Below are 13215 nucleotides of genomic sequence, written 5' to 3' on the forward strand. Positions count from 1 at the left end.
AGCAAAAAAATGTCAAAATATTTTGGCTTTGAGCTGCAGGCACAGTTCTGTTTCTTTTAGGTTCAGCTGATCATGAAGCAAAAACATAAATAAATCAGTGAACAGCCGCTACCAAGTCCCGCCTTCTGTCACGTCAACGTGAACGCTTGGAGAAACAACGAAGCCATTTTATCAGCTCTGTTTTGTTGAAAACTGATGCATGATTATTATAAATTTTGATTTTCTTTTTTTTTTTTCCCACAAAAGTACATGTTTTCCTTAGATTTCATGCGGCAGATTATTCAGGTCAGGAGTAGACATTCCCACCAAAGGCCTTCAGGCACAAGTTCATAAAGAGTTTGCAAAAGTGGAAACAAAAAAACTTGTACAAACTGGAAAAGTCCACCAAAGCAGTTTCTCACGCTTGTTCCACCGCAAACAACGATGTTGTTCCAGCAGCTCATCTCAAGAGAGATGTCGAATAAAATCTGCTGGGTGCAGGAAGGGCTTATTCAAGCCTTTGTAAGGGAGACTCAGTGACCCGCAAGATGACGGTTTTGCAGTAGTGAGTGTTGGAAATATCTACCTCCCGACCATCTTCGCTGTACATAGTGCCGAAACATCCAGTCAGTGGCCCAAAATATGGAAATCTGTCACTAGTATATTTGTAGCCCAGAAAAACAGGATGTCACAGATGAAAGAAAGAGGTGCCGATTTTTGTTTCTGCTGGTGGGTCCTCACCATTGATGGGTTTATTCCTGGATTGGACGTCTCATGACTTATTGTCAAATATGCCTCACTGCTTCGGTTTCAGTCAGGATTACTGGTGGTCAGGAAAATAATATTCACGCAAAGAATGTGAAAAAATGTTTTACTGTTAAGAGTCAAGGGGATCTCATTTCGCAGTTCAGTAAAAAGCATCAGTTGCCACGGCCATGTTTGTGTGTGTCGAATAAAGCCGACGGAGCGAGAGAAGAGTTGTTTAATTATGCAAATATTTAACTTTATTCCAAATTGCCTTATTAGATTTCCACTTCCTATGGCACTGATTGCAAATTATGTCACATTTGTTCATTGATATTCACAAGGATGTTTGTGTAAACAGACGAACAACTTAGATTGGCAAATGCGCTGGCCTATCCAAGAAAGACACTAAGGAACACAGAATAATCAAACCATGAACACAACTCAAAACAACACAGGACATAACAGGAAGACATAGATTGTATTTTATGTCTACCTGTCTTCATGCCTAAAAATGTGTGTGGAGCATCCTCACATATGCCTAAAGGTGTTTTGTATCTGTGTACCAGAATCAGCACACACTGTGTGAATAATCTTCTATATTAAAAAAGACAACATACATGTGACTTGCAAGGGTATTTGTACCACTTGACATTTTCCATGTTTTCCCAAATTACAATCCCAAATGCAGATGTTTCTTTTTTTTTTTTTTATTTATGCGAGAGACCAAAGCAATGTTCCACGACATTGTGTGATGGAAGGAATATAATACAAGTTTTCAAATATTCTTTTAAATAAATTTTGTATGTTTATCTGCATATGCTCATATGAGAAGATTCACCTCATGAATTGTCAATAACCCCCTCAATTTTTGTAAAGCTGGACGACCGCAGCTGCAGCCCATTCAAGCTCTTTGTCATCATCACGGCTAAGATGATCAGGGAGAGAAATTCAAGGTTATAAATAAAGTAACTAATGTTTCTCTGTTATTATGTGCATGTTCCTGGCATGATTTGTACATAACACTAGTCAACATTGAAGTAAAATCAATTGATCACAAATACCTCCACAACTTCCCCACTTCACTGACATCAAAGATGTTTTATTGACAATTTCCCAGAGAGGTGACTCGAGAGGAGGGGGATTCAAAAGTTGATCTGCAAGAGTAATGAACTGTGTCTGTTTATATTTATATAAAATGAAGGATAATGTTCTCTGAGGTTATAACCTCGCACAATATGACTTATATAACCACCTTACCACATACAGTACATATATATATATTTACCGTATAACAACTGCATTGTTATAAATACTCCATATATGATTAAAAACTCCTATAATTGCAGTTACAGTGGATAAAAAGTAGATAATATTGCAGAACATGTAGAATTTGCAGGGCCTGTGTTGTATGAAGAAAACACATACGCCAAAGATAAAGGTCCACATTCTTTTGTAAAATGAATAAACTTCCATTAAAAAGAAGGAGGAAGTGAATGTCAAATGGTTTTAATTATTTGAATTCTTAACAATTGTGTTATGTCTAACCAAACTGGACTATTTCCTCCCGCGACCAGACTTCCGATTGTGCACAAAGGTTCCAGAGACAATTCCTGCACAATGGAATGAAACACAATGAAAGAAATAAGTAACATTGCAAATGGCATAACAGTTCTCCTGCACAGAACTGCATGATTTTTTTTGTTAGAAATCGTAAAAAGAACTCCTTTAATTTATAACTCGGTTGTGATCCAGCACGGTTGCTGCAGACAAAATCAGTACAAAGACAGGTAACATGATGATTTCTTGCTGCTTGAGTCCAGGCAAGAAGAGATTAATTTTAAATAAAACACCATGAATGCCAATGAATTTATCAAAACAGTGATAAGTTTAAATCTGAAGAAGCCAAACAAACTGGAGCACAGAAGCACGATAACAAGAAAAATCCCTTTACTAAAATCAAGCAAGTTTTTTCTAAAGGAGATAAAAACTGTTTCAAAAATGTTGTTTGAGGTAAATTCAAAAGGATATCATGGGGTTATTTTTTACAAGAAAAGTAGAGCACAGCTTCTCTGGAAGAAGCACAAAGAAAAAATATGCTGAGGAAGGGGGAAAAAAATCTGTCTGGAAATTTATGCACCACATATTTCCTCCAAGCTGATAAGGACTGAGAGTTTCGTCAAAAACATGAAGGATTTAAATCTCCAGTTATTCCTGCCTTCATTTTCTTACCGGACCTCGATAAAGCGCCTGTTGAGGAATTGGCATGGGCCTAGGTCTCACTTCTATCACAATCAATGTCCAAGTTGAGACAAAATTAAATTTTAATATGACTTTTGTTAACATTAAAAATTCCCCTTTTTATATTTTTATAAATACAGTCAATTTTCCGCAAGTCAATCTGTGTTTAGGAATCAGTGGAGGTTTGACCAGTTTAAACAATGCTATTTTTTTCATACTTGTCTCAAATAAAGACATGTCTCAATAATATTAAAAAAAAAGCAATGAAAATGTGCTTTTTGTAAAATAAATTTCACACGGACCCCCTACTCAGTAAGTAGTGAAACCCAGTAAGGGCGCTGGTGACAGATCATTTATTTTTTCCATGTCCTTTTGCTGCCACATTCCAAAAAAGGCCCAGTGAGCCATATTATAACAAACCTCCACCACTGCCTGCACTTTTAAAATGAGGTCAGACTAAATTCTTAGTTTTCAAATGAAAACTTTTAGGTTGCAATATTTAGATTTTAGTTTTGTTCGTGATGTTACGGTGACTATGCACCAACTAGGGTTCTGTTCTCTGTCTGAATCGCTCATACAGTAACAGATTACATTTCTGAAAGATTTATTGTAAAAATAATAAAAAATAAAATAAACCTCACTGTTTAATTAACCATTTGTCAAACCTATTTTAAGAGCTATTAACCAAATAAAGTTTCCATAATGTTTTCCATGAACAAACTGTTTTGACCTGCCTGCATTGACATTGTTAGTCAGATCAAAGGAAAAGCCCACTCTGATTTATGCAATCTCCTCCAATTAGCATGCAATCCTTCAACCATAAACAGATTCGCAAGATATTTTTAGTTCCTGGTGTGCTGCCTTTTGCTGAGTCTTCCACCCACACAGCAGGGGGTCATTTCAAAACTAAACAAATGTAATCACATTTTCCAGTTGTGCCCTATAGACCTGTACAAACAAATCTGGACACTGAACAGCACCCCAAAGTCTCTCAGCTAATCAGAACCACGCTGCAATGGAAGAGATCGTTGTCCCCTAGAGGATTTGCTATCGTCATAGTTAAAATGCAGAACTACAGTTTAAATCTGGGGATTAAAGACTTGATTATTTAACATGTAAACAAACTGCCATCCCCTCTTCAGGGCTCTAATAGCATAAAGGGGTGAAATTAACATGGAAAAATGTACTGACAAATGCTGGTTTATTTTCCATTCCTCCATGACTCCCCTAATCCCTAAATTGAGGCCACTGTACCACAGAAGCTTGCAGAAGCATTCATATAACTTACTTTTTCCAAATTTTTTTCACATAACAACCTCAAGCTGTTATGTATTTTACAACAAATGGAAGGAAAAGAGGAAAATGATTTTAGAAATAAAAATCTAAAAATTGTGAGGCCCTACAGTACCCAAACCATTTTAATATGAAACACTAAATAACAATCAGTCCATTCAATTGCCTTGATGAGTCACCTAATCAGTTAATATAGCTCACCTGTGTACGATTTAATTTCAGTACAAATACAGGTGTTTGGGGAAGACCTCAGATTGGCCTCAATTTTGTTAGTTTAGTGAATCAACATCGTAAAATTCAAGGAATACAGCAGGAAGGTCAGGGGTAAAGATGCAGAGAAGCTTATGTCAAAATTAGATTATTCAACAATATCCCAAGCTTCAGTTTTATCACAGAGCAGCATTCAGTTTACCACCCCAAAACAGAAAGAGTGTGGTACAACCTCAACTGTAGCAAAACATGACTGTGCACCTAACTAATAGTGGATACGTATTGAACAGAGAAGAGGGCCACGGCATCTCTGGAGGAGCTGCAGAGAGCCACAGCTTAGGTGGGAAAATGGGAAAAGTATTAAGACGTCCACTCCACAAATCTGGCCTTCATATAAAAATGAATAGAATTGTTGAAAGCTTTAAGAAGTACAGCTTAATTTTTGCTGCAAGACATTTTCCTTCCATATGAAAATTGCATAAAATTCCAGTGAAACACAAAGTTTGTGGCTCTGTGACCAAATCTGAATTAACTCGGAAAAGTTCTGAGGCCATTAGTACTTTTGCCGTTTGTGGTGTTTTCCAGAAGGCCTAGTTCAGATTACTTGGATTACTCTGATTAAGTCAGACATGATCAGAGGACAGCACCTGCAGCCGACCCATTGAAAGCTACACTGCAACGAGTGCTGTGTGCTTAGTTTAACTGGAGGACGGTTTACTCGATGACTGCATGTGTTTGACGGTTCAGAGGAGGAACAAAAAAGAAGACTACAAAGTTTTTGCCTCCAAATCCTGGTACCAGATTGTAAATATTTACACAGGGGTTGGTCGTGTTTGCAAGGATTCCCCCTTGCGTGCTTATTTTAGCTTTGATGCATTTGTTTTTTATTATTTTTGATTTTCCGTAAACTGGATCAAAACTTTGCGTTACGTTTTCTTGTTGACCTGTTGGGAGCCTGACACGATCTGAATTTCCTTCCATGAACACCAAAGCTGGAAAATAACTTGGTGTATGTTATTGTAGCAGATGCATGAAAATATTTGGATGTGCCTTTTATTTATTTATTTTTTCTTTGAACCTTGATGTGAAAGGGACCATGAATTCTTTTAATCTTCAGGGAAATATAAACTTTTCCAATGCAGATAAAAAAAAATCCTCAGATATTGTGGTTGAACAGTTAATGTAAAAAATACATTAAGTTTCAGGGGCTGAGACAATTAACAGCAGCTGTAATTCACATGTCATCAGGTTTTCCATAGTGGTTGTTAAAAAAAGGGGATTTACCTGCTGGGTGTATTAAGTTAACCATGATGGAGATGTCCAGCTGTCTAGATTAGTTTTGGAAAGACTGTGTTCACGTATAACATAAAGACAAATAACCATGTACTCACACTATAGAGCCTCAAATAAATCAAAGATTCATGTTTTTGGCTTTTTGGAGAAAGCAAGAGTAGAAAACATTCTGATTCAAGAGGAGAACATCCATACTTCCCCACAAAAAAATATGTGTTGTACTTTGATAAAGCTGTATTATTTATTGGCACCATAACAGACAGATTACCATTAAAACAATTTCATGTCTAGAAGAACTTCTATCATGGTGACTATAAATTAAAAAAAAAATTATATATATATATATATATATATATAATATGTATTGGAAGGTTTTCTGTAAAACTATTGTGTTTGCAAATAAAAGCATAACTCTCAGAAAGAGAGATAGAAGAAATAGAAAACAATACTAAAACACCAGCTCTTGTGAACAAATAAGAAGCATCACTATGAAGTAACCTGTAGGTTTTTGTCTTGTCATGATCGTGTTTCTGTGTATTTATATTAAGGTTTTTCTGTGTTCAGTTTCTGTCCTGTGAGTCTCTGTTCCTGTGATTACCCTGTATTTAGTCCCACCTGTTGTCTTTGTCTCTTGTCGGGTCCTCGTCGTGCGTACGTCTTATGTCAGTTGTTATTGTTGTCTGTCTCCGCTCTCCAGTCGAACTGTATAGTCCTGGTTAGCGTTCGCTCTCGTGTTCAGTTCTCTGTATCAGTAGCTTCCGGTATTAGCTGTGCGCTAAACTCTCTGCCGTGCCGCCTGTGTTGGACTGACTTGAGCTTTCATCAGTAAGTATTAATCTTCATCACAACTTGGGTCTCTGCGTTCATCCTCACCACGTCCCACCAACCACACCCCATGACATGTCTGATGCATTTGATTAAAACAAGTCTGTTTTTCTGTCAGTGAAGTTACTCACAGTGGGTAGAGTATTCACAAATTTTACTAAAATAAGAGTAGCAACACTTATCAGTAAATGTGCTTAAACCTACTCCAAAAAGCAATTTTTGTCCGCAAAGTTACTAAAGTAAATGTAACTAGTTACTATCTACAATTACAGTGCCCTTATGTTATGGCTAACATTCAGATTTCAAGAAAAGTAGCTTGTATGATAAGCTCAGGACACTCACATTTCCACCAGATGTTTGCTAATTGCTGCTGCTAGTCTGGAGGAGCTGAGCGGAGATGGTCTGTGAGGAGACAGTCGGTTGGAGACTGCAGCTCCACGAAGGTTAAAGGTTAGTGGCTTTTGGACCACCTTTTATAAATGCTAACCTATTGAAAAGGGGCATTATGTAATAACAGTGTTTGTCCATGTGGGAGCCTCTTAGATTTTCATACTATAGCCTTTTAACTTCACTGATTGTTCACCTGCTTTGCCACGTGTTCCAGTTCCATCGTTTGCCTCCATTATATAGAGCCGCTGACAGCCGCTTCACCTGTCAACGTTTTATCTGATTATTTTTATTGCTTCTTCATTTGAAGATTCAGCGCCCTAAGCAGTTAATTCACGCTGATGTTTTCACAGTTTAACTTTTAATAAGGTCAGGAATGTAGAATCTCCTGATCTCTAAACAAGACCAATCCGTCCATCCTCGGCTTCTCTCACCCATGAGACCGTTGCGTCCTGATGGCACCGTCCTCTGTGACTGCCTACCGCTGTTCCACAGGAAGAGCAGAGGTTAAGCAAACAAATAATCCCCAGATTCACTGTTTCATATGTGACGCACTGCTCCTCAAATGTGGGAAAGCCACGCAACATCTGTATCTCATATCGCACGCAGAAAGTTGATATCCATGAAATTGATACAAGGGAAGCTCTCAGCAGTTTAATTTAGCAAAGACTCAAACGACTCGTAGGGTTTATGAAACTCTATCCATGTCAAATCACAATCTTTGGTGACCATAAACTATTTTGTGAGCTGCGTCCTGAAAGAACGAGAACTCATTTTAATAAATAGGAGGTATTATAGGGGAAACAGGGTAATGATAATGATAAATACCTGATAAATATTGTTCCAACTTGGATACATGGTGGTCTCCCATATTTTCTACATCTTCACGCCTTCTATTTCTGTGTTCTTCTGTTGTGTTATGAAATGAAAGAGAACATATTAATAACGCCTCATTATGTTAACATTACTCTTCTGATTGACCAGTTTTTCTTCAAAACATCAATCAATAAATCCAGCTTTACTTGTACAGCACTTTCATACAAACAAGAGAAACATTTTCCAGAGGTTAAAAACAGACATACAGATGCTTAAAAGCACACTCCAAATGATAACACTGAGTAGACATTAGAAAATATCAAATATATAAGGTGTGTTTCATCTTTTATATCCTCAATCAACAAACAAATACCAGAAGGCAGACTAAAAATACGTAGAATAACAGCTTTAGAAAATAGGTAGTTAATTATAGACAGGACCTTTATTAAGCCTCAGATACTGGAAGCATGGCTTGTGTTGAGCATTATAACAGTCGAGGCTTATTTCAGTTGTTCCTGTCTTATCTCTCAGGAAGTCATTTTTCATTTTGCTTTCTGCTGTATTTTGCCTGGAATCTTTTGAAAGTTTCCAGGGTGACCAACACTGCTCACTTTAAATTGAAGATCAAATCTTCAGTTTTTTTCTCAAAGATGTTTCCTCATTTTACAAAACTAAAGTGTACATGTGGGAGAATTTAACCTGCAGCTGATTCAAATGTGCACACTTTGACAACAAACAGAGAAAATAATATCTAAACTGTGGGAAACACCACAATGAATAGATGTGCCACAGTCTCACTTTATAAATCATAAAAATGCTGATTCATCATAATAACAATTTCTAAATATGGTCAAGAAAGCACTGTTAAACTAATCACAGATATGCACCAGGCAGTGCATTGCAGACATTTTATCACATTTCAGCTACATGTTAATATGTTAATGTGTTTTAGCTTAATTGTATGTCATAAACCAAAGATGACTGTCTAAAGGAAAACTATCACTCTCAACACATCATCCCCATGGTGAAACATGCAGTCAGGAAAGTTGGTCAGCTTTGAAGATGAATGGAGGTAAAGACAAGACACTGACAGAAAACCTTTCAAGAGGCTTAAAAAGACTTGACGTACGACAAAGGTCCTTACTTTACAGCCCGAGCTGCAATGGTATGGTTAGATCAAAGCATATCCATTTGATAGAGTGGCCCAGTCAAAGTTCAAACCTAAATTCAACTGAAAATCTAATTTCCAAACGAGAAAATGCAGAACTTTCATTCTCTAGATCTGCAAAGCTGGTAGAGGCATACCCCAGCCCAAAGGCCATGCATCTCTGATAGCAGTTAAGGGCGTCTCCGTAGTGATCATATTCAATTTCTATCTTGAATACGATCTAACACCAGCACCATTACCAGCCCCATAAACCTGAGTTCTTAGATATGGTTTCATGAATTAGACTACAGATCGGACAGATGATTTTTTTTTTTTTTTTCTAAAATAACAAGGATGAAATACTTTAGTTTGTGGTATCATAATATGGAGTTATACAAAAGAAGAAAATACATTTACAACTACTCTTGTCAAAATCAATTTTATAGCTCAAGCACAGCTGTAGTCTGGATCAAGTTCTGTTGCAGTTCATGGAAATGTGATGCTGAGCTGTTTGGGCGCTAACGCTGCTAATGTTAATGATGCCACAACTTCAGAGAAACTTCAGAGAAGCATTAAATTTCCTTCTGATCTGTTTTCATAAATACTTAAAATACTTACAAGATATTTCTTTAAAAATGTAAATGTTCCTTTCTGCTCGCCACAAGTGGCTCTCTTCATATCGGTCTGCTGCCTTTCATCAGGTCAGGTGGCATGCACTGATTTCATCTGAGTTTGTGTTTATGGAAAGCAGCTGCATGTTGGAGGTTGTCCGGAGAGCGGAAAGTGAACTAAACGAGAGAAAGAATTTGAAAAAAAAAGTACAATAATAACTTTATTAATCTAAAGGTGAGCATTTTCCTGGCACACTCCTCAGTCCAATATCAAATCATGGCCAACATTTCTCACCGTGCCCATAACTTTTCAAAGTCTTCAGACAAGAAACAGCTTGAAAATAAAGTTTTTTGGGTTTAGAGCCTGCAGGAAGATTTTTCTTTCAATCCAAATATATCCCTCGTTCTGCAGGAGAGAAATGGCCTGCATTTTTCCTTAAGCACATTTGTTCCACTGCTGATGTGTCCTGAGACTGGAGACTCACTGAATGAGAAACTAATCACCTTGACACGCAAAGGTTACTCTGGCTCGTTGATCAGCGCCTCCAGTCATCACGTACCTGAAAATGTTAACCTAGTCATAATAATGGACAGACGCCATCTTTATTTAACAGAAAAACTTACCATGTTTGTCAGGCACCTCGGCACCTCCAGGTTGTAGCAGATAAAATCAACCAAAAACCTGAACAAAGAAAAGCAGGAATCATCCTGCCAAGGTCTGCTGATTGGAAACAGACACCTCTCCCACAGCAGGGGTAAGAAAAGCCAGAGACGGGTCTGATTCTCCCGTTTTCAATTTATGCTGTTTTTGCTGACTCCTTTTGTTTTACTATATCTCACTCATTTTAGTCAGATTATCTGAAAATGTGCTGTATTTGGCTTCCCACTTAACTTTGTCAAGCTATGTGAGCTGTGCAAATAAAGTCGGCACTTTTGATTTAGAATCAAATATTTTACTGTTAATCTCACCACTTCTTTCTCTTTTGATGTGTGATGTTTTTAAGTACACTGTGCCTCTTGTCATTTGTCTGGGTTCCTTCAAGCAAAACGTTCCCTGATGTAAAAGTTCACTTGGAACACATTCACCTGATTTCACATTTTGCAACCAGAAAAAACATCAACTTTGTGGCTCTCAACATCAAAGCAGGATGGACTTTGAGAATCATGAAGGTATTTTAACTTTTACCAGAATAGACTGCTGCAATAACTTCAGATGAAAACCAGCGATGCGCTATACTGCTGAGTTAAAGACATGAGAGATAAGCATGGGGCAAATATACACAGTACTTGTTGCCCTAGTTTCTTTTGTAAGAGTTGGCTTCAAATTTTCAAAAGTGTTAAAATTCTTGCTTAAATATCACACATTGTACTGTGCCTGAATGGATGGACATTAATATTGCTTATCTCAATGGGTCTCATTTGAATTATGTGTCTGAACCCTAACAAGAATACTAATACTGTCAATTTAACTGCAAAGGATAATAATCCCTCTTTACTTAAACATTCTTTTGGATTAAAAATAAATTGTGTTGCAGCATTATCTTTCTCATTTCTCTATAGGATTGTGGTTTTATTATGATTTATTCCTCCTCGTTAACTCCTACACCCTGACTCGACAGCGAAAACCACTTCAGTGATCTGAACAGAGTCTGATAAAGCCAACTGAGCTGACCCATCACTAGAGATTGGGTTCTTCAGCTGGGAACAGTCCGCGTAGTTTCTCGGTTTAAAAGAGAAGAATAAAGTGGTGACTCGATTGTATCGGAAACTAGAACAAAGCGAAAGAGACAGCCTGCTGGGTCTGGTGAGGGCCAAGTGAGGTTAGGTTTGGAAATTAGTTGTTAGGGCCGAGGGAAGTAGTCTGTCACAGTGCCTGAAACAATTTGACATCTGCAAAAATAAAAGATGTGTGAGAACAACAAGCTCTCTGGCTACAATTTTACTTTGCAAATGACTAAGTGCAAAATGTGTTGAACCTATTTGGATATTTTAAAAAGTGTCCCATTATCACTGACACTTTTTAGTTGTGCATAAAAGTGACAATGTGCCATATAAACCATTTGGTAAATTAGAGTATCACAGAAAAGTACATACATCAGTTAACTAAGTGAAGTAAATTAAATATTTTAATCACACTCAGACTGATGTTTCCTTTAATTCTGTTAAATATGATGATTTTTCACATATAGCTAATGAAAATACATTTTGGATTAGAATATTACATCAGGCCAATATAGAAACATGAGTATTAATAAATTTCAAGTAAGTAAAAAAAAAAAAATAGAAATGTGGGCCTACAAAGCATAACTGCTTATAAATACATAGGGGTGATTGCATTTCTTTCTGCAAAATATAGAGAAAGGAATAGTCAAAGTAAGAAGCATAACATATACAATTTCGCATGTATTTGTATACCTGACCACAATAAAAATGGGATAGATCATGAATGGTCTATGCCAGGTTTTGAAGAGGTGTTGTGGGGGCCATAAGGAAAGCAGTGCGCTCCCCATTATGCAAAATGTCACTTCCAGTATGCACAAACCATTAGTGATGAGATTATGGTGATTGATAACTTTGATAGCAGCATTTATGGATCCTGGATGCTGTGTGAAGAAATGTGGTAGCAGCAGTACTGTCTTAATGAGATGATGCCACCAAATGGGGCCTTAGTCATGTACTCTGAGAATTTGGAGAGGTTGTGGTTTTTTGTTTGCTCCTGGTTGCTTTAAATTGTAGATTTATGTATAAATCTGTACAAGTGTCTAACATAACAATGATAACAATGAGGTGGAGGAAGAAAAGGCTGAAACTAAAAGGTGCAAAAATCTCCGCTTTACAAAAACACAACTCCTACATGCTTTAAGATTTTAAAGGAAACCAGAGAAAATGCTAAATATAATCAATAAACTATTTGCAACCTGCTTTCAAATATATTAATCTCAGGCTCTGTATCTAAGACCAAACTATGTCAGTGCGTGTTACACTTTCACACTATAGCTGCAAGCTGAGTTCTGATAAAGATCTTGCCAGTTAATTGCATAAAAAGATTGCCAGAAAAACCCATATTGAAAGGTAAATTGATACTTTTAATGGACCCCAATCAACCAAGTGAGCAGCAAGAAAATGTGCAAATTACATGCATCAGCAACAAACAAATGCCTCCTCAGAGCTAATCTACCACAAACAGAGAGATTCAGTTTATAATGGAAGCTATTAGTCTGCAAGCAACCTTGACAAATTATTTGTGTAAACAATTTGTGTTTTTTTTTTTTTTGTTCTATCTTGTGCAAGGATATCATTAATCTCAATATCTATTGTGACCTGAAACCTGCTTTCAATGAGTATTAGAGCTGAGTTGTTTGAGGATACCCAACAAAAATAAAGTAACACTCCTAGCTGTTGTTTTTGACATTAAGGTCACGAAGCTGACAGCCAGACTTTCCCCCTTTTCTCCATTTTCTTGTACTGAGGAAAATTTGTGGACACAAGATGTCTCCAAATATTTCTCTCCTCTTCATGATATAAACATCGGTAGGTCTGTGTCAGTAATATTCGATCTGTAAACAAGTTTGAGTCAATTTATCCCTTATTAAGACTTATGGCCTTAAATAAGTGCCAGTACCAGTATGACACATTGTTTAGGTTGAAACTTTGTCAGTTTCAACCTAA

Source organism: Poecilia formosa, unplaced genomic scaffold, assembly GCF_000485575.1.
Source record: "Poecilia formosa unplaced genomic scaffold, Poecilia_formosa-5.1.2 Scaffold2, whole genome shotgun sequence".
Lineage (NCBI taxonomy): Eukaryota > Metazoa > Chordata > Actinopteri > Cyprinodontiformes > Poeciliidae > Poecilia > Poecilia formosa.